The 22,593-nt window shown below is 42.9% G+C and overlaps 1 long non-coding RNA gene across 1 annotated transcript; it reads right to left on the reverse strand.

Annotated features, from left to right (window-relative positions):
- Positions 1–335: 335 nt before the first annotated feature.
- Positions 336–19,224, reverse strand: LOC122447645. The gene is made up of 3 exons (XR_006271326.1): positions 19,089–19,224; positions 18,519–18,521; positions 336–346 (listed from the first exon to the last, which is right to left on the reverse strand). It is a non-coding gene; the product is annotated as an uncharacterized LOC122447645 (long non-coding RNA).
- Between the last annotated feature and the right edge of the window lie 3,369 nt (positions 19,225–22,593).

The raw sequence follows: 22,593 nt of genomic DNA on the forward strand, positions 1-22,593 counted from the left end.
GTGTATATATACATGTTTATTCAGTGCTTTCATAGAATTTTATATCTGAAAGTCATTTTAGAAATGTATTTTAAATTTCTGTGAGGCCCATAAGTATTGGTTAGATTAAGGTTTGGATATTAATATTACAGATGAGAAAGTTGAAAAACCGAGATGTGACTTGGCTCATCTCAAAAAATAAGTATTTTAGATATATTGTATTCAAGATCATTCAGTATTCATTTAGCTGAATGAAGGGCTAAAACAGTTTCAAAGTTAGCTTGTAGGGACAAGTAATATGTTACAGAATGCTTAAATGTATGTTTTCATCCTTTGTAGAATATAGAAACAGAAAATTAATTTTCTACTTTTCAATGAAGTAAAATATACCACCCAAGATACATTAAAGATTTTGAGCTTCCAAACAATCATTTCTGCATGGAGTTGAGGATTTTTATTATTAAAATTGGTTAATTATTATTTTATTATTCTTTTATTTTACATACTAGAACCTATACTAAGTCACATCACTGTCTTTCAGTTTAGAACTAAGTCTTTGATTCAAAAAAGGGCTAATTCTAAACACTTGGGCAAAATTCAGACTTCCTCATTGTTGAACAGACATTCAGGCAAAAGACTGCTGAAAATTAAGAATCTCAAAGTTCAAAGATGTCATCAAGAATGTGCCCAGGTGTGGAGGAGGTCAAATAGGTTTAACTTTAGTTTCACTCAGGCTTTGGGGAGCTTCAAACATGCTTAGAATAACTCAGCTTTACCACGCCTAGTTCACTGTGAGAGGCAGAGTTCTTGAGGCCTCTAGAATGTAAGCTCCTAGGCTGGGATGGCAAATGTTTTATCCAGGTTGCCAATGTCAACTGCTTGGCACTGGCTGCCTGGGGCGATACAATGAGGTTTGTAAGGTGACTTTGAACTTACATAGAAGACTCCTTTGTGGCGTGCCCAGTAGTGCCTGACTCTTTGTGACCCCATGGGCTGTAACCCACCAGGCTCCTCTGTCCATGGGATTCTCCAGGCAAGAATACTGGAGTGGGTTGCCATTTCCTCCTCCAGGGGATCTTCCCGACCCAGGGATCGAACTTGCAACCCTTGTCTCCTGCATTGGCAGGCGGATCCTTTACCACTAGCGCCAGCTGGGAAGCCCCACATGGGGAGAGCCACGATTGATTAGCAGTGGCCGCCACAGATCTCAGACGGGGGAATGTTTGCTGAACCTATTGCCTGAAACAGGACAGTGCTTTTTCTACGCGTTGTATTCCAGTGAAACAAAGAGCCAAAAAATGAGCACTTATTACTACTTTATAAGGAAAGTAACAAATACTTATATAACACTGTTCATGTGCCAGGCATTGTTTTAAAAACTTAGCATACATTCATTTAAGAATTGCTAATGTTATGTGCCAGCCTGAATGGGACGGGGGTTTGGGAGAGAATGGATACATGTATATGTATGGCTGAGTCCCTTTGCTGCTCACCTGACACTACTATAATTTTTTTAAATTAATTTATTTTTATTGAAGGATAATTACTTTACAGAATTTTGTTGTTTTCTGTCAAACCTCAACATGAATCGCCATAGGTATACATATATCCCCTCCCTTTTGAACCTGCCACCCATCTCCCTCCCCATTCCACCCCTCTAGGTTGATACAGATCTGCTGTTTTGAGTTTCCTAAGCCATACATCATAGTCCCATTGGCTATCTATTTCACATATGGTGATGTAAGTTTCCATGTTACTCTTTCCATACATCTCACCCTCCCCTCCTCTCTCCCCAAGTCCATAAGTCTATTCTCTATGTCTGTTTCTCCACTGTTTCCCTGTAAGTAAATTCTTCAGTACCATTTTTCTAGATTCCGTATATATGTGTTAGAATATGGTATTTATCTTTCTCTTTCTGACTCACTTCACTCTGTATAGTAGGTTCTAGGTTCATCCACCTCATTAGAACTGGCTCAAATGTGTTCCTTTCTATGGCTGAGTAATATTCCATTGTGCATATATACCAAAACTTCTTTATCCATTCATCTGTCAATGGACATCCAGGTTGCTTCCATGTTCTAGCTATTGTAAATAGTGCTGCAATGAACAATGGGATACATGTATCTCTCAATTTTGATTTCCTCAGGGTATATGCCTAGGAGTGGAATTGCTGGGTCATGTGGTGGTTTTATCCCTAGTTTTTTAAGGAATTTCCATATCATCTTCCATAGTGGCTGTATCAGTTTACATTCTCACCAACAGTGCAAGAATGTTCCCTTTTCTCCACACCCTTTCCAGCATTTATTGTTTGTGCATTTTTGATGAGGGCCATTCTGACTGGTGTAAGGTGATATCTCATTGTGGTTTTGATTTGCATTTCTCTAATAATGCACTCAATATGCCAGCAAATTTGGAAAACTCAGCAGTGGCCACAGAACTGGAAAAGGTCAGTTTTCATTCCAGTCCCAAAGAAAAGCAATCCCAAAGATTGCTCAAACTACCTCACAATTGTACTCATCTCACAAGCTAGTAAAGTAATGCTCAAAATTCTCCAAGCCAGGCTTCAGCAATACATGAACTGAGAACTTCCAGATGTTCAAGATGGTTTTAGAAAAGGCAGAGGAACCGGAGATCAAATTGCTGGATCATCAAAAAAGCTAGAGAGTTCCAGAAAAACATCTATTTCTGCTTTATTGACTATGCCAAAGCCTTCGACTGTGTGAATCACAACAAACTGTGGAAAATTCTGAAAGAGATGGGAATACCAGACCACCTGACCTGCCTCTTGAGAAACCTGTATGCAGGTCAGGAAGCAACAGTTAGAACTGGACATGGAACAACAGACTGGTTCCAAATAGGAAAAGGAGTACTTCAAGACTGTGTATCATCACCCTGCTTCTTTCACTTCTGTGCAGAGTACATCATGAGAAATGCTGGGCTGGAGGAAGCACAAGCTGGAATCAAGATTGCCAGGAGAAATATCAATCACCTCAGATAGGCAGATGATGCCACCCTCATGGCAGAAAGTGAAGAACTAAAGAGCCTCTTGATGAAAGTGAAAGAGGAGAGTGAAAAAGTTGGCTTAAAGCTCAATGTTTAGAAAACTAAGATCATGACATCTGGTCCCTTTACTTCATGGCAAATAGATACAGAACCAGTGGAAACAGTGGCTGACTTTATTTTTTGGGCTCCAAAATCACTGCAGATGGTGACTGCAGCCATGAAATTAAAAGACGCTTACTCCTTGGAAGGAAAGTTATGACCAACCTAGATAGCATACTAAAAAGCAGAAACATTACTTTGCCAACAAAGGTCCGTCTAGTCAAGGCTATGGTTTTTCCAGTGGTCATGTATGGATGTGAGAGTTGGATTGTGAAGAAAGCTGATTGCCGAAAAATTGATGCTTTTGAACTGTGGTGTTGGAGAAGACTCTTGAGAGTCCCTAGGACTGCAAGGAGATCCAACCAGTCTATCCTAAAGGAGATCAGGCCTGGGTGTTCATTGGAAGGACTGATGCTGAAGCTGAAACTCCAACACTTTGGCCACCTCATGCAAAGAGTTGACTCATTGGAAAAGACCCTGATGCTGGGAGGGATTGGGGGCAGGAGGAGAAGGGGAGGACAGAGGATGAGATGGCTGGATGGCATCACCGACTCGATGGGCATGAGTTTAATTAAACTCTGGGAGTTGGTGATGGACAGGGAGGCCTGGCGTGCTGCGATTCATGGGGTCGCAAAGAGTCAGACATGACTGAGCGACTGAACTGAACTGAACTGAATAATGAGCAATGTTGTATAATACAGTTAATTGACTATACCCTCAATACTAATTTGAAAGTTTAAAGTTAAAAAAAAAAAAAAAGAATTGCTATGAAAAATCCTCACCTCCTCCTGGTCTGAATGTTCATGTCCTCTCAAAACTCATATGTGAAATCCTAACCTGCAAAGATGATGGTGCTGGGAAGTGGGGCATTTGGGAGGTGCTTAGGTCATGAGGGTGGAGCCTTCATGAGTGGGATCATTGTTCTTATAAAAGAGATCCCACTCCCTAGAGCTTTCTAGCCCTTCCCAGCACTAAGGACACATTAAGAAGATGGAGGCTATGAACCATGAAGAGTGGCCTCACCCCACCATTCTGGCAGCCTAATCTCAGACTTCCCAGCCTCCTGGAAGAATCAAATTCCTATTGTTTCTAAACTACCAGGTCTGTGTAATTTTGTTTTAGCCACCTGAACAGACTAAGATACCTTCTAATCCCAGAGAGATTCAAAAAGTGATGCTGAAAATGCAAAAGAAAAATATAAACCGAACAAATCAGCAACTCAAAGCTCTCACATCTGTCATGCAGGGACTCTGAGAGGTTGAAAGATAGAGGGCTTCCCACTTTCCTCCCAGATGGAGAAGAGAAATGTTATGTACATGTTGCAACAAAAGCGGTATCATTAGAGTGATAATTACAGTGCCAATTTCTCTTGGGCTGGGAGTAGTAGACAGATGCCAGAATTAATGAATTACTGCCTTACTGCCAGTGTTGCAAGAGCAAGTACATTGCTTAATAGGCACTGGTAGTGCCAGCATGATACATACCCACCTCGGAGAGCCCAGCAGAGACTCCGTGGGAGCCTGGGCGCCATCACCTGAGCAGACTCACTGCTCACTGTGGACAGTCCCTTCACTCTCAGCTCCATGTCTTTCTTAGTGCGAGGATTAGGATGACATCAATCTCTTTACCACCCGGACAGGGTGCAGTGAAGAGACCAGGTTTATTTAATCACAAATCCATGCCTGCACTTAACACACAACACCGGGAGGACCCAAAAGGGCTCAGCCCTGAGTTCCTGAAACTTTCTGACTCCTCTTAATTCTCCAAACAGGCAACTACCCTTACCCAAAGAAACCAGCAGAGATAAGGCAAGGTAAATGATGATTATAATGATGATGATAAAAATAACAATAGTGTAAGTATGTCCCAGTCATTGCTTAGTGCTTTCAGTTCAGCTCAGTTCAGTCGCTCAGTCGTGTCCAGCTCTTTGCGACCCCATGGACTGCAGCACGCCAGGATTCCCTGTCCATCACCAACTCCTGGAGCTTGCTCAAATTCAAGTCCATTGAGTCAGTGATGCCATTCAACCATCTCATCCTCTGTCATCCCCTTCTCCTCCTGCCTTCAATCTTTCCCAGCATCAGAGCCTTTTCCAGGAGTCGGTTCTTCACATCAGTTGGCCAAAGTATTGGAGTTTCAGCTTCAGCATCAGTTCTTCTATTCAGGACTGATTTCCTTTAGGATTGCCTGGTTGGATCTCCTTGCAGTCTAAGGGACTCTCAAGAGTCTTCTCTGACACCACAGCTCAAAAGCATCAATTCTTCGGCACTCAGCTTTCTTTATAGTCCAACTCTTATATCCATACATGACTACTGGAGAAACCATAGCTTTGACTAGATGGACCTTTGTTGGCAAAGTAATGTCTCTGCTTTTTAAAATGCTGTCTAGTTTGGTCATAGCTTTTCTTTCAAGGAGCGAGCATCTTTTAATTTCATGGCTGCAGTCACCATCTGCAGTGATTTTGGAGTCCAAAAAAACAAAACCTCTCACTGTTTCCATTGTTTCCCCATCTATTTGCCATGAAGTGATGGGACTAGATGCCATGATCTTAGTTTTCTGAATGTTGAGTTTTAAGACAAAATTTTCACTTTCGTCTTTTACTTTCATCAAGAGGCTCTTTAATTCTTCTTTGCTTTCTGCCATGAGGGTGGTGTCATCTGTGTATCTGAGGTTATTGATATTTCTCCCAGCAATCTTGATTCCAGCTTGTGCTTCATCCAGCCCAGCATTTCGCATGATATAGTCTGTGTATAAGTTAAATAAGCAGGGTGACGGAGTACGTCAAGGCTGTATATTGTCACCCTGCTTATTTAACTTATACACACAGTCTGTTGTTCCGTGCCCAGTTCTAACTGCTTAATGCTTTACATATATTATTATTTCATTTAAACCTCACAAAAACCTTACACCATAGGAACCATAGGAACTATGGTTAGGTGATAGCAGAAAACGGAAGCCTAAGATCACACAGTTGGGAGTTAGGCATGTCCAGAATTCCAGTCTAGACAAGCTGACTGCAGAGCCCGCATTCTTGGGTTTGCAGGTCCACTGTCTCCCCAAAGTGCAAGAAAGGAGATGCGCACTTTACCCAAGAGATCGTGGCTGGATTATAGGTTGAGCTACATTGACATCAGGTCTGAGCCCAGAATAATAGGTGACAGTAAAGAACAATGGCTTTTATCAGTAAATGCACATGTATGGACCTCCCAGGTGGTGCTACTGGTACAGAACCTGCCTGCCAATGCAGGAGACATAAGAGATGCAGGTTTGATCCATGGGTCGGGAAGATCCCCTGAAGGAAGGCATGGCAACCCACTCCAGTATTCTTGCCAGGAGAATCCCATGGACAGAGGAGCTTGGTGGGCTACAGTCCATGGGGTGGCAAAGAGTTGGACATGACTGAAGTGACTTAACCACACGCACATGCATGTATATAGCCACTTATATCACTTACAGCATCAAAAATAAGAAACCACAGCCCACATGTGTTAGATAAAAATAATCAGTCAGAAGAATGGCCAGCAGTTGTTACAGGGTCTAGATCCTTTAACGATGGTGTAAATTTAACTCAGTAGTTTTCCTTTTTCCTTTGAAATAGAGTACGTATAGAGCAATTTGGGGTCACAGCAAAATTGGGAGGAAGGTACAGAGAAAACCCATACACCCCATCCTCCTACATGCATAGCCTCCCTTGTTTATCAGCATCTCCCATAGTGTGTTAAATTGGTTACAAAGAACCTATACTGACATATCATCCTCACTCAAAGTTCCTAATATGTATCTTGATGCTGAATTTTTTATTGATTTTGATGAATATATAATGAAATATGGGTTTCCCTGACAGCTCAACTGGTAAAGAATCTGCCTGCAATGCACGAGACCCTGGTTCAATTCCTGGGTCAGGAAGATCCCCTGGAGAAGGGATAGGCTACCCATTCCAGTATTTTGGGGCTTCCCTGATAGCTCAACTGGTAAAGAATCTGCCTGCAATGTGGGAGACCTAGGTTCGAACTCTGGGTCAGCAAGATCCCCTGAAGGAGGGCATGGAAACCCACTCTAGTATTCTTGCCTGGAGAATCCCCATGGACAGAGGAGCCTAGTGGGCTACAGTCCATGGGGTCACAAAGAGTCGGACATGACTGATCAACTAAGCACAGTATATAATGACGTATCTACCACTACAGTATAATACAGAATAGTTTCACTGTTCCAAAATTCCTCTGTTCTCAACTTAATCATCCCTCCTTCCCCCCAATACCTGGAAATCACTGACCCTTTCACTGTGTATGTGGTTTTGCCTTTTTAAAAATGTCATATAGTTGGAACCACTCAGTATGTAGCCTTTTCAGATTGGCTCCTTTCACTTAGTAATATGCATTTAAAGTTCCTCCTTGTCTTTTCATGCCTTGATAGCTCACTCCTTTTTAATCCTGAATAATGTTCTATTGTCTGGTGGTACCATAGTTTATTTAGTCATTCACCTAGTAATGGGAAGCTTGGCCACTCTGAAGCAATAATGAATAAAATTGCTATAACCATCCTTATACAGTTTTCTTTTTAAAAAATTATTTACACAATATTTTGAAGTACTCATATATCTACGTTTTTCTCAGAAATTAAAAGTGTAAGAAAGAAAACAATGAGAAGTCTCTCTCCCTCCAAACCTCAGCCTCTAAAAATGGTAGTTATTAGTTTCTTCTGGGTCCTCCCAGAGACATTTTTTACAAACAAATGTAAGATAAAGATATTTCCTCCATTTTTATACAAATGTTTACATGTTATACTATTCTGAGTTTTCTTTCCTTTAACATTAAATCCTGAATATCTTTCCACATTGTGTTTTCATAGCTGCCTGGCATTCCATAATATGGATATTCCATAATCTATTTCATCAATCCACGATTAATGGATATTTCTACTATTTCTAAGCTTCTGCTAACAAACAATGCTGTGTGAATAGTACTGCACATAGATATTTCATACATGTGTGTATTTGTCAGATAAGTTCTTAGAGATGTAATTGCTGGATTCAAGGGTTTATATATTTTAAATTTCGTAGAAAAACATCACCAAATTGCCCTCGGGAATGGGTTTACCAATTTATTCTTTTATTCACATCTGTCTTCTTCAGTCATTTGCTCATTTAGCAAATATTAAGTAGCTAGGGGTCTTCCCAGGTGGCATTAGTGGTAAAGAACCTGTCTGCCAGGGCAGAAGACCTAAGAGATGCGGGATTGATCCCTGGGTTGGGAAGATCCCTGGAGGAGGGCATGGCAACCCACTCCAGTATTCTTTCTTGGAGAATCCCATGGACAGACGAGCCTGGCTGGCTACAGTCCATGGGGTCACAGAGTAGGACACGACTAAAGCGATTTAGCACATGCACACACACATACCACTGGTTTCAGTCCCAGTGGACAGAAAAATTAATGAGACCTGGTGATTGGTCTCCAGGTGCTCTCCATGTTTGGGGAGATATACATTGAATTAAGTAATTATAATACATCAAGATAAAGTAATACAGAGCAATTTTGAGGGTGTCATATAGTGAAGAGACTAAAGAATTCCACCTAGACTTAGAAGACATTGTTGACACTCAGTTTTGAAGTTCAAGTGACTGAGAGGGAAATGAACCATTTCCCATTTCATCCATTCATCCATTCCCCCATCCTGGATTTTCTTAATGTTTCCAGATTTTGCTTATGATTTTCCTTATAGTTTGGAGTTTGGCAATCTGAGGCATGGCTGGTTTAATTAATGAGAGACTAGAAGCAGAGATGTAATGGGATAAGCAGGGCTTGCCACCAAACTCACCTCAATAGTGTCAAAGTGGAGAAACCCCAACTGAAAGCTTTGCTGACTTTCTTCTTGTTGCTGTACCCACCAGAATCAGCCATTCTGCAGCCCAGCAAATTCAGTTCCTCATGGCCAAGAGTGAGATTTGGAGCAGACCTGCTTTTATCACTTTACCAAAGTAACAGAGTCAGCATGGAGTGATCATTGATTATTTTAACTGCTCCAAAATCTTGCAACAATTTATCAAGATTCTAGCATTCTTATGTGAATATCTTTATGCAAACAGCCTTACTCAAAAACCCAGATTGTTATTTCACAATTTCACGGTCATCATTTTTTATTTTCTTCAATTCACAGTTTCCCACTTTACATTAGTCTCTCCATAGCCAAATATTTCATGGTATCACATCGAGCAGCCCCTTGCGATCAGAGGCCAGGCCTGTAGATTTAGCTTTATTCTAAGCATGTAGTATAGTTTTGACACATAGTAGCACTCAGGATTGTGGACTGAATGAAGGAGTCATAATCACAACAGTAAAAGGACATTGTTGTTGTTATTGTTGTTGTTCAGTTGCCTGGTCATGTCAGACTCTTTGCGATCCCCTGGACTGTGACCCCATAAAAGGACATATACAAGGTATATTCACTGTTTGCCAAACATCTGGTTTATCTGTTTTCTAAATCTGATTTTCTAATCAAATTTTTCTATCTCTGGCTAGAGTATAGGCTATAGACTATATAATAGGCTCAACTATAGGCTATATTATTGGTTCTTCAACTCACCTACAGGTTACAACTTTTCACTACTCTCTTAAAAAAAGAGATTTCTCTGCATCTTATAGAGCTCGCTGAAATCATATTAACATAGCTGCCCTTATTGCCCAAGGTTGAAACCTGCATTGTCATTGCCTCCTCCTTCCCTCTCTCCATTCCATGTATGCATGTTAAGTAGCTCAGTCAAGTGTCTTTGAGACCTCATGGGCTGTAGTCCACCAGGCTCCTCTGTCCATGGGATTCTCCAGGCAAGAATACTGGAGTGGGTTGCCATTTCCTTCACCAGGGGATCTTCCTAACCCAGGGATAGAACCCGTTTGCATCTCCTGCATTGGCAGGCAGGTTCTTTACCACTAGCACCACCTGGGAAGCCCATTTCATATCTTTGTCCAATTAAATGGTGACTGGCCCATCACTGTCAAGTCTACCCCTTAATTCAGTCCAACCTTCCCCTTCTTCTGTACTCTTGTCCCCCTGTTTTGACTGGAAACCTCACCATCTGGAAGGAATACTACTTCCATCACCTGATAACTGGCCTCTTCCTTGTTCAAACATGCCAGCTGAGGTTGTCAGGCTTTTTCAGGTAGTAGAGAACAAGATCAACTCCGGGAAGAGCCATAGTACCCAAAATGATGACACTTAGAAATCTACAGTTCATTAAAAGAAAAAGATGCACTGTAGCAACATAGTACGGACAAGTCTCACAGCTAAAGACTGTCTCATTAAAGGGTCAGAAAAGTTACTTGTGGGTTCAGCTGTCCTCCCTCTGAAAGGGTCTTTGTAGGATTACTTTCTCTCTCTTATCCAGAACCGCTGACACGTGAATGAATCACCCAAATGGAGTCTCTGCTGGAATTTCTTACATGTTGCGAGTCACGTAGAGTATTCCTGCTATGTGACTAGGGGTTCCAGAGTCTCACCAGGAATAGTCCTCAGTCTCACTGTTATCAGTAAATAATGCCAATTAGCTGGTTCAAACCACCCTGAAACTCTCAGGGCACAAGTTACAAAGCAATGCTATTAATCAGTATGATTCAGATCAGGGCTGTGCATGCTTATTTATTATTTTAGTAGAATCATCAGGTTAATTCCAGGCCCGCTGAAACTAATTCTCACAACACAGGACATTCAGTATAAAGATTCAGGGGACTGTAAGGAAGACAGGAGACAGTGTCAGCAGCCTTTTTTAGAAATTATATAATATTCTCTATTGGATAACTTGCAAAGCAACAGTGGCTGTCCAGTGCAACTCTGGGCACCCGATAGCAATTTTCTGAGTCTCCTTACCATGACTCTGATTCTCTTCCAGCTTCTTTGTTCTACCATGTCACCAATTTATCACAGTCCCTGCATGGATCAGCTTAAATCCTCTGAGAGAAAAAAGCTGCTTGCATTGGTCAGCCACCAGGCCATGCTGGGTTCCTATAGGTAGAGCTCTTGCATCAGGCCACCCCCACCACCCCCAACCCCCCGGGCTTCTGGTGAGCCAGACAAGGACAGCCTCGCACAGACACCTACTCCATCTCAATCAGCTGTGACCGAGGCAACAGCACTGCATGGGACAGGGCACTGCTCCCCTAGGCCTTGCAACTATTCAGAAGTGGGCTCCAGGCAGGGCACACCGCAAGTCAGAACTTCTCCCCAGTAAAGACACATCATCCCTTAACATTACTTTTCCAAAACAGATGCAACTATGTCCCTGCCCAGCTTCAAACCCATCGTAAGTTCCCCATGCCCCATAACTTGAATCAATACCTCAGATTCCGAGGCAGCAGCCACTAGCCATGTGTGGTTATTTAAATTTAAATTAATTAAATCAGGATTTCCCTGATGGCTCAGCCTGCCAATGCAGGAGACATGAGTTCGATCTCTGATCCAGGAAGATCCCATACCCTGCGGAGCAACTAAGCTCATGGGCTACAACTATTGAGCCTGTGCTTCAGAGTCTGGGAGCCTCAACTGCTGAAGTCTGCGTGCCTTAGAGTCTGCTCTGCAATAAGAGAAGCCATCACATTAAGAAGCCCACGCTCTGCAACTAGAGAGTAGCCCCTGCTCACCACAACTAGAGAAAAGCTCACACAGCCACCAAGACTCAGCACAGACAAAAATAAATAATGAATAAATTAAAACTTATATAAGAATGAATCAAATTAGATACAATGTAAAATTCAGTTCTTCAGTTGCACTAACCACTTTGAAATACCACATAGTTCCGGGCAGAGGGCACAAGCAGAAAGTTGGTCTAGATGCATTTTTAAAGTAACTTTCAACTCCTCCAGCCTCCGCTTCCACCACTTGCCCCCATGCACCCTAAGCTCTAACCTCATCGAAGTCCTTGCAATTGCCCAAACATACTGCACGTTTCAGGCCCTTAATATTTTCCTTACACTATTCCTGTGACCTGAAATATCCTTCCCTCTCGTGCCAAGGGTAATGTCTTATTCATCTTTACACGCATGTGTGCTAAGCTGCTTCAGTCATGTCCGACTCTTTGTGAACCTGTGGACTATAGCCTGCCAGGCTCCTCTGTCCATGGGATTCTCCAGGCAAGAATACTGGAGTGGGTTGCCATGTCCTCCTCCAGGGGATCTTCCTGACCTGGGGACTGAACCTGCATCTCTTGCATCTCCTGCGTTGGCAGGCAGGCTCTTTATTGTTAGCACTACCTGGGAAGTCCTACTCATCTTTAATGGCCCAGTGAAAACCTAACATGCTCTGTGAGGATTTCCTACTGTCCCATTCCCCACGCACAGGCAGGCGCTCTCATTCTCTCTGCTCCAATGGAACTCTATATGCCTCCGTTACAGGCCTTTAGCACATTATATGATAAACGAGGTATACCCAGCACACCGCACACCCTTCTAGGAGACTTCAACAGTGAAGGCAGTGTGGCCAGTGTTAAAGAACACAATGACAGGTGTCAGACAGCCTCTGCTAACAGCTATGTGTGTGTGGCCAGGGGCTGGTCATTGGGCTCTTCTTGTCTCAGTTTTCTGATCTGTGCGGTGTTTCCTGCAGGATTCTGAGATTCCCTTCTCTGAGATGACAACTTGCTTTTGTATTTGGTGGGTTGGGTACTTCCTTCTTTTTGTCCCCATTGTTCTCTTTCCTCAGTATCTATCCCTTATCCTTCATGGTAGAGTTTCATTTCTTTTTTGAAATCTATTTTATCTTTCCTCCAATAATTCACAATAGTATTAGTTTCCTATTGCTGGTATAACAAATTACCACAAGTTTAGTGGCTTAAAACCAACATAATTTATTATTTTCAATTTTCTGTACTTCATATTTGGTTCTTTCAGGAAGGAAGAAAAAATACACAAATGTGTATTCATTTACATTTTTTCCATAAAAACAAATCTGGACTTTTATCAGTTCTACTAATAGCCAAAGAAGAGTAAAGACAGTGAGAGAATTTTTAACTAAAAAACCAACCAAATTCCCAAGGCAGCCTAAAAAATAATCTAAAGCTTTGATTAAATGCACTCTTACATGAAAAAGACACAATTTAGTGACATATGATTCCAAAGTTATTATCCATTTAAATTATGACAGTTAACCAAAAAAAGTACATTTTATAAAACATTTCTTCTCAATCACAGGAAATTTCCAAGAAACCAAGAAGATTCTGGTTCACAAACCCTGTATTAGCAAATAGACTATGATACTGCTTGGCTGTGAGCACAGAAAGAGACACAGTCTGATCGGAAATCAGCAAACAGAATAAAAACGCTACGACAACTTTCACTGTTAATGTAACCAGCACAACTCAGAATCAGCCCTCCTTATTGCTCAATGTCTGTGGCCAAAGGTCAGCCATCTTTTTTTAAATTAAAGGGCCAGATAGTAAATACATAAGCTTTGTAGGCCATATTCAAAAACTCAGCTCTGCCCTGGCAGCAGAAAGCAGCCATAGACAATATGGCCAAGGAACTGGGCATGCGCAGAATGGTCCACAGCAGCCGCAAGTGTCCGAGCTGGGTCCCTCTCTGCTTTCTGCTAGCCGGCGCTATGGGGAAAGCACGGGTTTTCTTTTCCTCCTCTCCCTGTGGAGGGGGAAATGCTAAATGAGAAAAAAACCAACAAAAATTCATTTTCAAGACAGGGATACTGATGTTCTGAATGATCAGGTGACTTGCCAAAGACCCAACAACTTCTTTTATGTGGACATGAAACCGGTTGTCATTGTTGCTCAGTCGTGTCCAACTCTTTGAGACCCCATGGACTGCAGCACAACAGGGTCTTCTGTGCTCCACTATCTCCCAGAGTTTGCTCAAATTCATGTCCGTTGAGTCGGTGGTGCCATCCAACCATCTCATCCTCTGTCGTCCTCCTTCTCCTTTGCCTTCAATCTTTCCCAGCATCAGGGTCTTTTCCAAAGTGTTGGACTTTCCAATCAGGTGGCCAAAGTATTGGAGCTTCAGCTTCAGCATCAGTCTTTCCAATGGATATTCAGGGTTGATTTCCTTTAGGATTGACTGCTTTGATATCCCTGCAGTCCAAAGGACTTACAAGGATCTTCTCCAACACCATAATTCAAAAGCATCAGTTCTTCGGTGTTCAGCCTTCTTTATGGTCCAACTCTCACATCTGTACATGAGTACTGGAAAAACCATAGTTTTGACTATGCAGACCTTTGTCAGCAGAGTAATGTCTCTGCTTTTTAATACAATGTCTGGTTTGTCATAGCTTTCCTTCCAATGAGCATCTTTTAATTTCACGGCTGCAGTCACTGCCCACAGTGATTTTAGAGCCCAAGAAAAGAAGGTCTGTCACTGCTTTCACTTTTCCCCTTCTATTTGCCATGAAGTGATGGGACTGGATGTTATGATCTTAGTTTTCTGAATGTTGAATTTTAAGACAGCTCTTTCACTCTCCTTTTTCACCCTCATCAAGAGGCTCTTTATTCCCTCTTCACTGTCTGCCATTAGAGTGCTATCATCTACATTTCTGAGGTTGTTGGTATTTCTTCCGGTAATCTTGATCCCAGCTTGTGAGTCATCTAGCCCAGCATTTTGCATGATGTACTCTGCATAGAAGTTAAATAAGCAGGGAGACAATATACAGCCTTGCCGTACTCCTTTCCCAATTTTGTACCAGTCCATTGTTCCATGTAGGTTTTAACTGTTGCTTCTTGTCCTGCATACAGGCTTCTCATGAGACAGGTAAGGTGATCTGGTATTCCCATCTCTTCAGAGTGGTATTATCTGCATATCTGAGGTTATTGATATTTCTCCCAACAACCTTGATTCCAGCTTGTGATTCATATAGCTTGGCATTTTGCATGAAACCAGAGCCTATTCAAAATGACAGAATGTTTCTTGATCACTTACTATGTCAGGTTAGCTTTGAAGCACTTACACTGTATCTGATTTCATCCTCGCAACAAATTATCATCTTCATTTCACAGATGAAGAAACTGAGATGCCTGAAAGATTAAACAACATCCTGAGAGTTTCACAGAGGACACATGGTCCAGAGTCGGGGTTTTTAACCCTCTGCTCCTTGCTGCTGTTCCTGCCACTGCACCACATGCTGCCCTTTCTACTTTCCATTGAGTGTTGTTTCATGATGCTCTCGAGAAGTCCTTTCATTTTCGTGTGTGTATTTCTGTCCAACACTAGCCTCCCCCACCATCGCATCTGACTCAAGCTGGTCAGGATTTTTTTTCCCCTTCAGAAGCACTCACATAACCAGACTTGCCTATCCAGTCTAACTGTTCTTCTGCAACACAGAAACAGGGAGTGGACCCGGAGTTTACACACCCATGGCCAGTCCCATGCAGAAAGGTTGAGGATGCCAGTGTTTGATCTTTGCACCACTCCAACCTGAGGGAAACCCACCTAAATATCACTCCCCCTCTGTGAGACACCTGAAGCAGCTCTGGGGCTCCCTACCCAGTTCACGGCCACCAGGAGTCCATGGAAGGCTCCCTGAAAACCCAGACTGGGGCTCCCTTTCATTTCCCAGTGAAAATGTATGATTCTCTTGGCAAGGCGGGCTTTCCTGGCTCCCTAACATTGCCCACTTCGCCCACTTTGTTTCTCCATAAGCCCCATGGAACTAGTAGGTGCAAAAGATATAGGAAGGACTAGAGAGACTTCCCTGGTGGCTTAGAGGGTGAAACGTCTGCCAGCAATGTGGGAGACCCAGGTTGGGAAGATCCCCTGGAGAAGGAAACAGCAACCCACTCCAGTACTCTTGCCTGGAAAATCCCATGGACGGAGAAGCCTGGTGGGCCACAGTTCACAGGGTCACAAAGAGTCAGACACAACTGAGCAACTTCACTAGAGAGACACTCAGTGAACACTTCTTTTCTGAATGAGTGGATTTTCTTACGAACACTGGCAAGTGTCACCTCTAAAGTCTTCACCATTGAAATAAAAAGACATCACAGGCCAAATGGCAAGCTATGAACTGAAAACGAAAGGCTTCATGAGTCGATGAGTTCATGTTACAGAATCAAATACTCTTCATGTGTCCTGTGTATGAATGGAGGTCACTGTTACTCACCCCATTCCTTAAGAAGTTATGTGGTCTGTGTACTTGCATTTTCACCCCAGATTCTAGAAAAGGGGTACATATAGGATGCCTTATTCTCTGATGACTGAAACCAATCAGCATGCACCCCCTCTCTGCCTTTCTTCCCAAACAAGCCCCGCTTTGCCTCTGTTAGAATGAAAACACTAAGTGGAAGTAAAGGTCTGTCTTGCACCAAGACTAATTCCTAGTGGGCTTCTAATGAAGCTACTTGATAAAGTCTACTGTCCTTTGCTCTTTCATCCAAATCCTTACTTCTCCAACAGTAAGGAAAAAACAAAACTGGGGTTAAACTGGTAAGGCACCGCATAGGAGTCTCCAGTGAAGTAAAAGACTGGAGTAGTAAAGCAATGGGTTGTATTATAAAAGAGCAACATTAAACACCCTCCTCTCCTTTTCACTCATTCAACAGAGTCATGGCAGAGAGAAATTGTGTGTGCTCTTTCAGGGACCTCCTGAGTTGACCGCAAAGATTAGAAGGGAAGAAAGCCGACAGAAAGCCAGCATTTTTCACATAACTGTGTGATCTGCCAGGATGGCACAGGCAAATCAAGAAATGTTAAAAAATCAGGTCATTTGATGTCATTTAGTGAAGGTAACCAGAGTTATTCAAAAATAACAACAAGAAATCACCATGGAGAGGAACTCACTGAAGCACTTCAGATATTTCCAGGCAAATGCCAACCCACAGAAGAAAATTTCTTGCTGTGCGTTAAGTTCCCACTGTCCTGTGAGTAGTTGGACAGCTTCCTGGATCTCCCAGGAAAGGTATGCAACCTTGTGGGCTGACTCACCCTCCACAGCCAAATCTGACAAGGTCTGAGTAAATACACTCTCAAAAGTAAGGACATTCTTTGGGGATTGTGCAGAAGAATTTGGCAGCTGTGTCTTCCTTCTGAGGTGTGGCATAAAGAACAAGTTCCTTGGCCAAGGGCATGGGGTTAGCTGCAGCCTCTCTAGAAGAACTTATTACTAACCTGTGTTTATCCAGAAATCCCACATTTATATTAAAATACCCATAATCTTCCTCTGCTACTGATATCTTTAATATATTAAAACATAGCAAAACAAAACTTAGCCTGCTAAATGTTACTTGCACTGAACCAAGTGAAGGATGGAACTAGAACAAGATGCTATGCATGAGGACCATTTCTACTTCTTTCTTTTCTCTCCTTCCTTCTGGTGGCTCAGATGGTAAAGAGTCTGCCTGCAGTATGGGAGACCCGGTCTCGATCCCTGGATCAGAAAGATCCCCTGGAAGAGGAAATGGCAACCCACTCCAGTATTCTTGCCTGGAAAATCCCATGGATGGAGGAGCCTGGTGGGCTACAGTCCATGGGGTCACAAAGAGTCGGACACGACTGAGCAAGTTCTCTCTCTTTCCATGGGACAGCAGTGAAACAGCTTCTGATATTCATGGCAGGCTTTGAGAACCCAATAAGGAAGACTCTAGTACCTCATACATTCCAGGAGGGATGACAGGCCTTAGACCCAGAACTGGCCCTCCATGGTGTCCTTTTCAATCTCAGAGGGCTCTGTGCATGCAGAGAGATGCTAATGTCTTTCTAACTATGACCTTGTTTCCACTGGGCTTCCCTGGAGGCTCAGACAGTAAAGAATTCACCTGCAATGCAGGAGACCTGGGTTCATACCCTGGATTGGGAAGATCTCCTAGAGAAGGGGATAGCTACCCACTCCAGTATTCTTGCCTGGAGAATTCCATGGACAGAGGAGCCTGGCTGTCTACAGTCCCTGGAGTCGCAAAGAGTTGGACATGACTGAACGACTAACACTTTGTTTTCACAGGCCATGTCAGTTATGTGAAAAGTCAAAGTCTTGAAAAGAATTCATTTCCAGCCCCCACCATTTTATCTCAAGGATTCCAACTAGACCAGCCTGAGGGTCTAGTTCCTATTTTTGATGTGTGATTCTGCTTGCTTTGGACAGAGTACAATATTGGGTGATAAAGGTGTTGTTATTCTATTGGTTTGCAAAGGGGTGAAACTACTTCTCTATCAGAAGGGAGGGGTCTTAGGCTGAGTGGGAGAACCAGGGGAGACTGCAGAGATGATCTGTGCTGTCACCCTGGGCTGAGAGCTGAGTCTCTTGTTAGTTCTTAATGAGAGTTAATTATCACAGCCCTGTGAATCATTCGTGAACTAGGCATGAACCTACTGAATGCAAGCACTGAGTGGGTGGTGCACTAAAGGGCTTTTTGTTGTTATTTAGTTTTTTATTTTTTATTTTTTGCAATAAGGAAGACTCTCTGACTCATCCATGGATGGGGTAGATGAAATAATAGGCCAGTTCTTAAAGGCCAGAAAGACCAACTACAAAACAGGAAGGATGCTGGGAGAAAAACATCATACAAAATGTTTGGGATGGTATCAGCCCTTTGGGACTGAAGGTTACCTGAGGGCAGAAGGCTTCTCTGGTAGCTCAGAAGGTAAAGAATCGGCCTGCAACGCAGAAGACCCAGGTTCAATCCCTGGGTTGGGAAGATGTGCTAGAGAAGGGAACGGTTACCCAGTCCAGTATTCTTGCCTGGGAAATCCACCGACAGAGGAGCCTGGCGGGCTAAAGTCCAGGAGGTCCCAAGAGTTGGGCACAACTTAGCGACTAAACTAAGCCTCCTCTGCCTGCCTCCTCGGCTGCGTGCCGTTGGAGTGGCAAGCGGCCAAGAGGGGATACCCCACGTCCAAGGTCAGGAGCAATGGCCAAGAGGAGATACCCCACGTCCAAGGTAAGAGAAACCCAAGTAAAATGGTAGGCACTGAGAGAGGGCATCAGAGGGCAGACAGACAGAACCCACAATCACAGACAACTAGCCAATCTGATCACAAGGACCACAGCCTTGTCTAACTCAATGAAATTAAGCCATGCCTTGTGGGGCCAACCAGGACAGATGGGTCATGGAGGAGAAGTCTGACAAAATGTGGTCCACTGGAGAAGGGAGTGGCAAACCATTTCAGTATTCTTGCCTTGAGAACCCCATGAGCAGTATGAAAAGGCAAAATGATAGGACACCGAAAGATGAACTCCCCAGGTCAGTAGGTGCCCAATATGCTACTGAACATCAGTGGAGAAATAACTCTAGAAAGAATGAAGGGATGGAGCCAAAGCAAAAACAACACCCAGGTGTGAATGTGACTGGTGATAGAAGCAAGGTCTGATGCTGTAAAGAGCAATATTGCATAGGAACCTGGAATGTTAGGTCCATGAACCAAGGCAAATTGGAAGTGGTCAAACAGGAGATGACAAGACTGACCATCAACATTCTACAAATCAGCAAACTAAAATGGACTGGAATGGGTGAACTTAACTCAGATGACCATTATATCTACTACTGTGGGCAGGAATCCCATAGAAGAAATGGAGTAACCATCATGGTCAACAAAAGAGTCCGAAATGCAGTACCTGGATGCAATCTCAAAAACAACAGAATGATCTCTGTTCATTTCCAAGGCAAACCATTCAATATCATGGTAATCCAAGTCCATGCCCTGACCAGTAACACTGAAGAAGCTGAAATTGAACAGTTCTATGAAGACCTACAAGACCTTTTAGAACTAACACCCAAAAAATATGTCCCTTTCATTATAGGGGACTGGAATGCAAAAGTAGGAAGTCAAGAAACACCTAGAGTTTCAGGTGTTTCAGGCAAATTTGGCCTTGGAGTACAGAATGGAGCAGGGCAAAGGCTAATAGAGTTTTGCCAAGAGAATGCACTGGTCATAGCAAACACCCTCTTCCAACAACACAAGAGAAGACTCTACACATGGACATCACCAGATGGCCAACACCGAGATCAGATTGATTATATTCTTTGCAGCCAAAGATGGAGAAGCTCTACACAGTCAGCAAAAACAAGACTGGGAGCTGACTGTGGCTCAGAACATGAACTCCTTACTGCCAAATTCAGACTTAAATTGAAGAAAGTGGAGAAAACCACTAGAGTATTCAGGTGTGACCTAAATCAAATCCCTTACAATTATACAGTGGAAGTGGGAAATAGATTTAAGGGTCTAGGTCTGATAGACAGAGTGCCTGATGAACTATGGATTGGAGGTTCATGACACTGTATAGGAGACAGGAATCAAGGCCATCCCCAAGAAAAAGAAATGCAAAAAAGCAAAATGGCTGTCTGAGGAGGCCTTACAAATAGCTGTGAAAAGAAGAGAAGTGAAAGGCAAAGGAGAAAAGGAAAAATATACCCATTTGAATGCTGAGTTCCAAAGAACAGCAAGGAGAGATCAGAAAGCCTTCCTCTGTGATTAGTGCAAAGAAATAGAGGAAAATAATAGAATAGGAAAGACTAGAGATCTCTTCAAGAAAATTAGAGATACCAAGGGAACATTTCATGCAAAGATGGGCACAGTAAAGGACAGAAATGGTATGGACTTGACAGAAGCAGAAGATATTAAGAAGAGGTGGCAAGAATACACAGAAGAACTGTACAAAGAAGATCTTCACAACCCAGATAATCACGATGGTGTGATCACTCACCTAGAGCCAGACATCTTGGAATATGAAGTCAAGCAGGCCTTAGGAAGCATCACTAGAAACAAAGCTAGTGGAGGTGATGTAATTCTAGTTGAGCTATTTCAAATCCTAAAAGATGATGCTATGAAAGTGCTACACTCAATATGCCAGCAAATTTGGAAAACTCAGCAGTGGCCACAGAACTGGAAAAGGTCAGTTTTCATTCCAATCTCAAAGAAAGGAAATGCCAAAGAATGCTCAAACCACCACACAATTATACTCATCTCACATGCTAGTAAAGTAATGCTCAAAATTCTCCAAGCCAGGCTTCAGCAATACGTGAACCATGAACTTCCAGATGTTCAAGCTGGTTTCAGAAAAGGCAGAGGAACCAGAGATTAAATTGCCAACATCCGTCGGATCACTGAAAAAGCAAGAGAGTTCCAGAAAAATATCTATTTCTGCTTTATTAACTATGCCAAAGTCTTTGACTGTGTGGATCACAATAAACTGTGGAAAATTCTGAAAGAGATGGGAATACCAGACCACCTGACCTGCCTCTTGAGAGACCTGTATGCAGGTCAGGAAGCAACAGTTAGAACTGGACATGGAACAACAGACTGGTTCCAAATAGGAAAAGGAGTATGTCAAGCTGTATATTGTCACCCTGCTTATTTAACTTATATGCAGAGTACATCATGAGAAACGCTGGGCTGGAGGAAGCACAAGCTGGAATCAAGATTGCCAGGAGAAATATCAATCACCTCAGATATGCAGATGACACCACCCTTAATAGCAGAAAGTGAAGAACTAAAGAGCCTCTTGATGAAAGTGAAAGAGGAGAGTGAAAAAGTTGGCTTAAAACTCAGCATTCAGAAAACTAAGATCATGGCATCTGGTCCCATCACTTCATGGCAAATAGATGGGGAAACAGTGGAAACAGTGGCTGACTTTTATTTTTCTGGGGGGCTTCCAAATTACTGCAGATGGTGACTGCAGCCATGAAATTAAAGACTGCTTCTCCTTGAATGAAGCTTATGACAACCTAGACAGCATATTAAAAGCAGAGACATTACTTTGGCAACAAGAAGGCTATGGTTTTTCCAGTATTTCAATGTATGGATGTGAGACTTGGACTATAAAGAAAGCTGAACGCCGAAGAATTGATGCTTTTGAACTGTGGTGTTGGAGAAGACTCTTGAGAGTCCCTTGGAGTGCAAGGAGATCCAACCAGTCCATCCTAAAGGAGATCAGTCCTGGGTGTTCATTGGAAGGACTGATGTTGAAACTGAAACTCCAATACATTGGTCACCTGATGGGAAGAGCTGACTCATTTGAAAAGACCCCAATGCTGGGAAAGATTGAGGGCAGGAGGAGAAGGGGACGACGGAGGATCAGATGATTGGATGGCAACGCCATCTCACTGGACATGAGTTTGGGTATACTCTGGGAGTTGGTGATGGATAGGGAGGCTTGGCGTGCTGCAGCCCATGGGGTCACAAAGAGTCGGACATGACTGAGCAACGGAACTGAACTGAACTGAACTAACGACTAAACTACTACCACCAATGGATTATAGCCTTTCTCTTCCCTCAGCCTATATTAGGACACTTGAGTTTTGCCCACTCAGCTGTACCTTCCATGGCCCATGTTTTCTAGATCAACCTTAAGGAGGAAAGTACTCATAGGACTGCAAGAGGAATAATATGGATACCATACTTCCCATCAAAGCCCGTCCATCCAGGCTGCTCCCCTCTTCCATTTAAAGCCAAGAGAAACTAAGAGCAGAGCCTAGAGGCAGCTAAACCATAAGGACACACAGCCCCTAGGGCATAGCCGTACTAAGTAAGTGGCACAAGAATTTTGCTGAGGACTTTAAGAGCAAATGGGCTTTAACTGAATGTAGAGGATCAAGTTCAC

Source organism: Cervus canadensis, chromosome 9 (assembly GCF_019320065.1).
Source record: "Cervus canadensis isolate Bull #8, Minnesota chromosome 9, ASM1932006v1, whole genome shotgun sequence".
NCBI classification, from domain to species: Eukaryota; Metazoa; Chordata; class Mammalia; order Artiodactyla; family Cervidae; genus Cervus; species Cervus canadensis.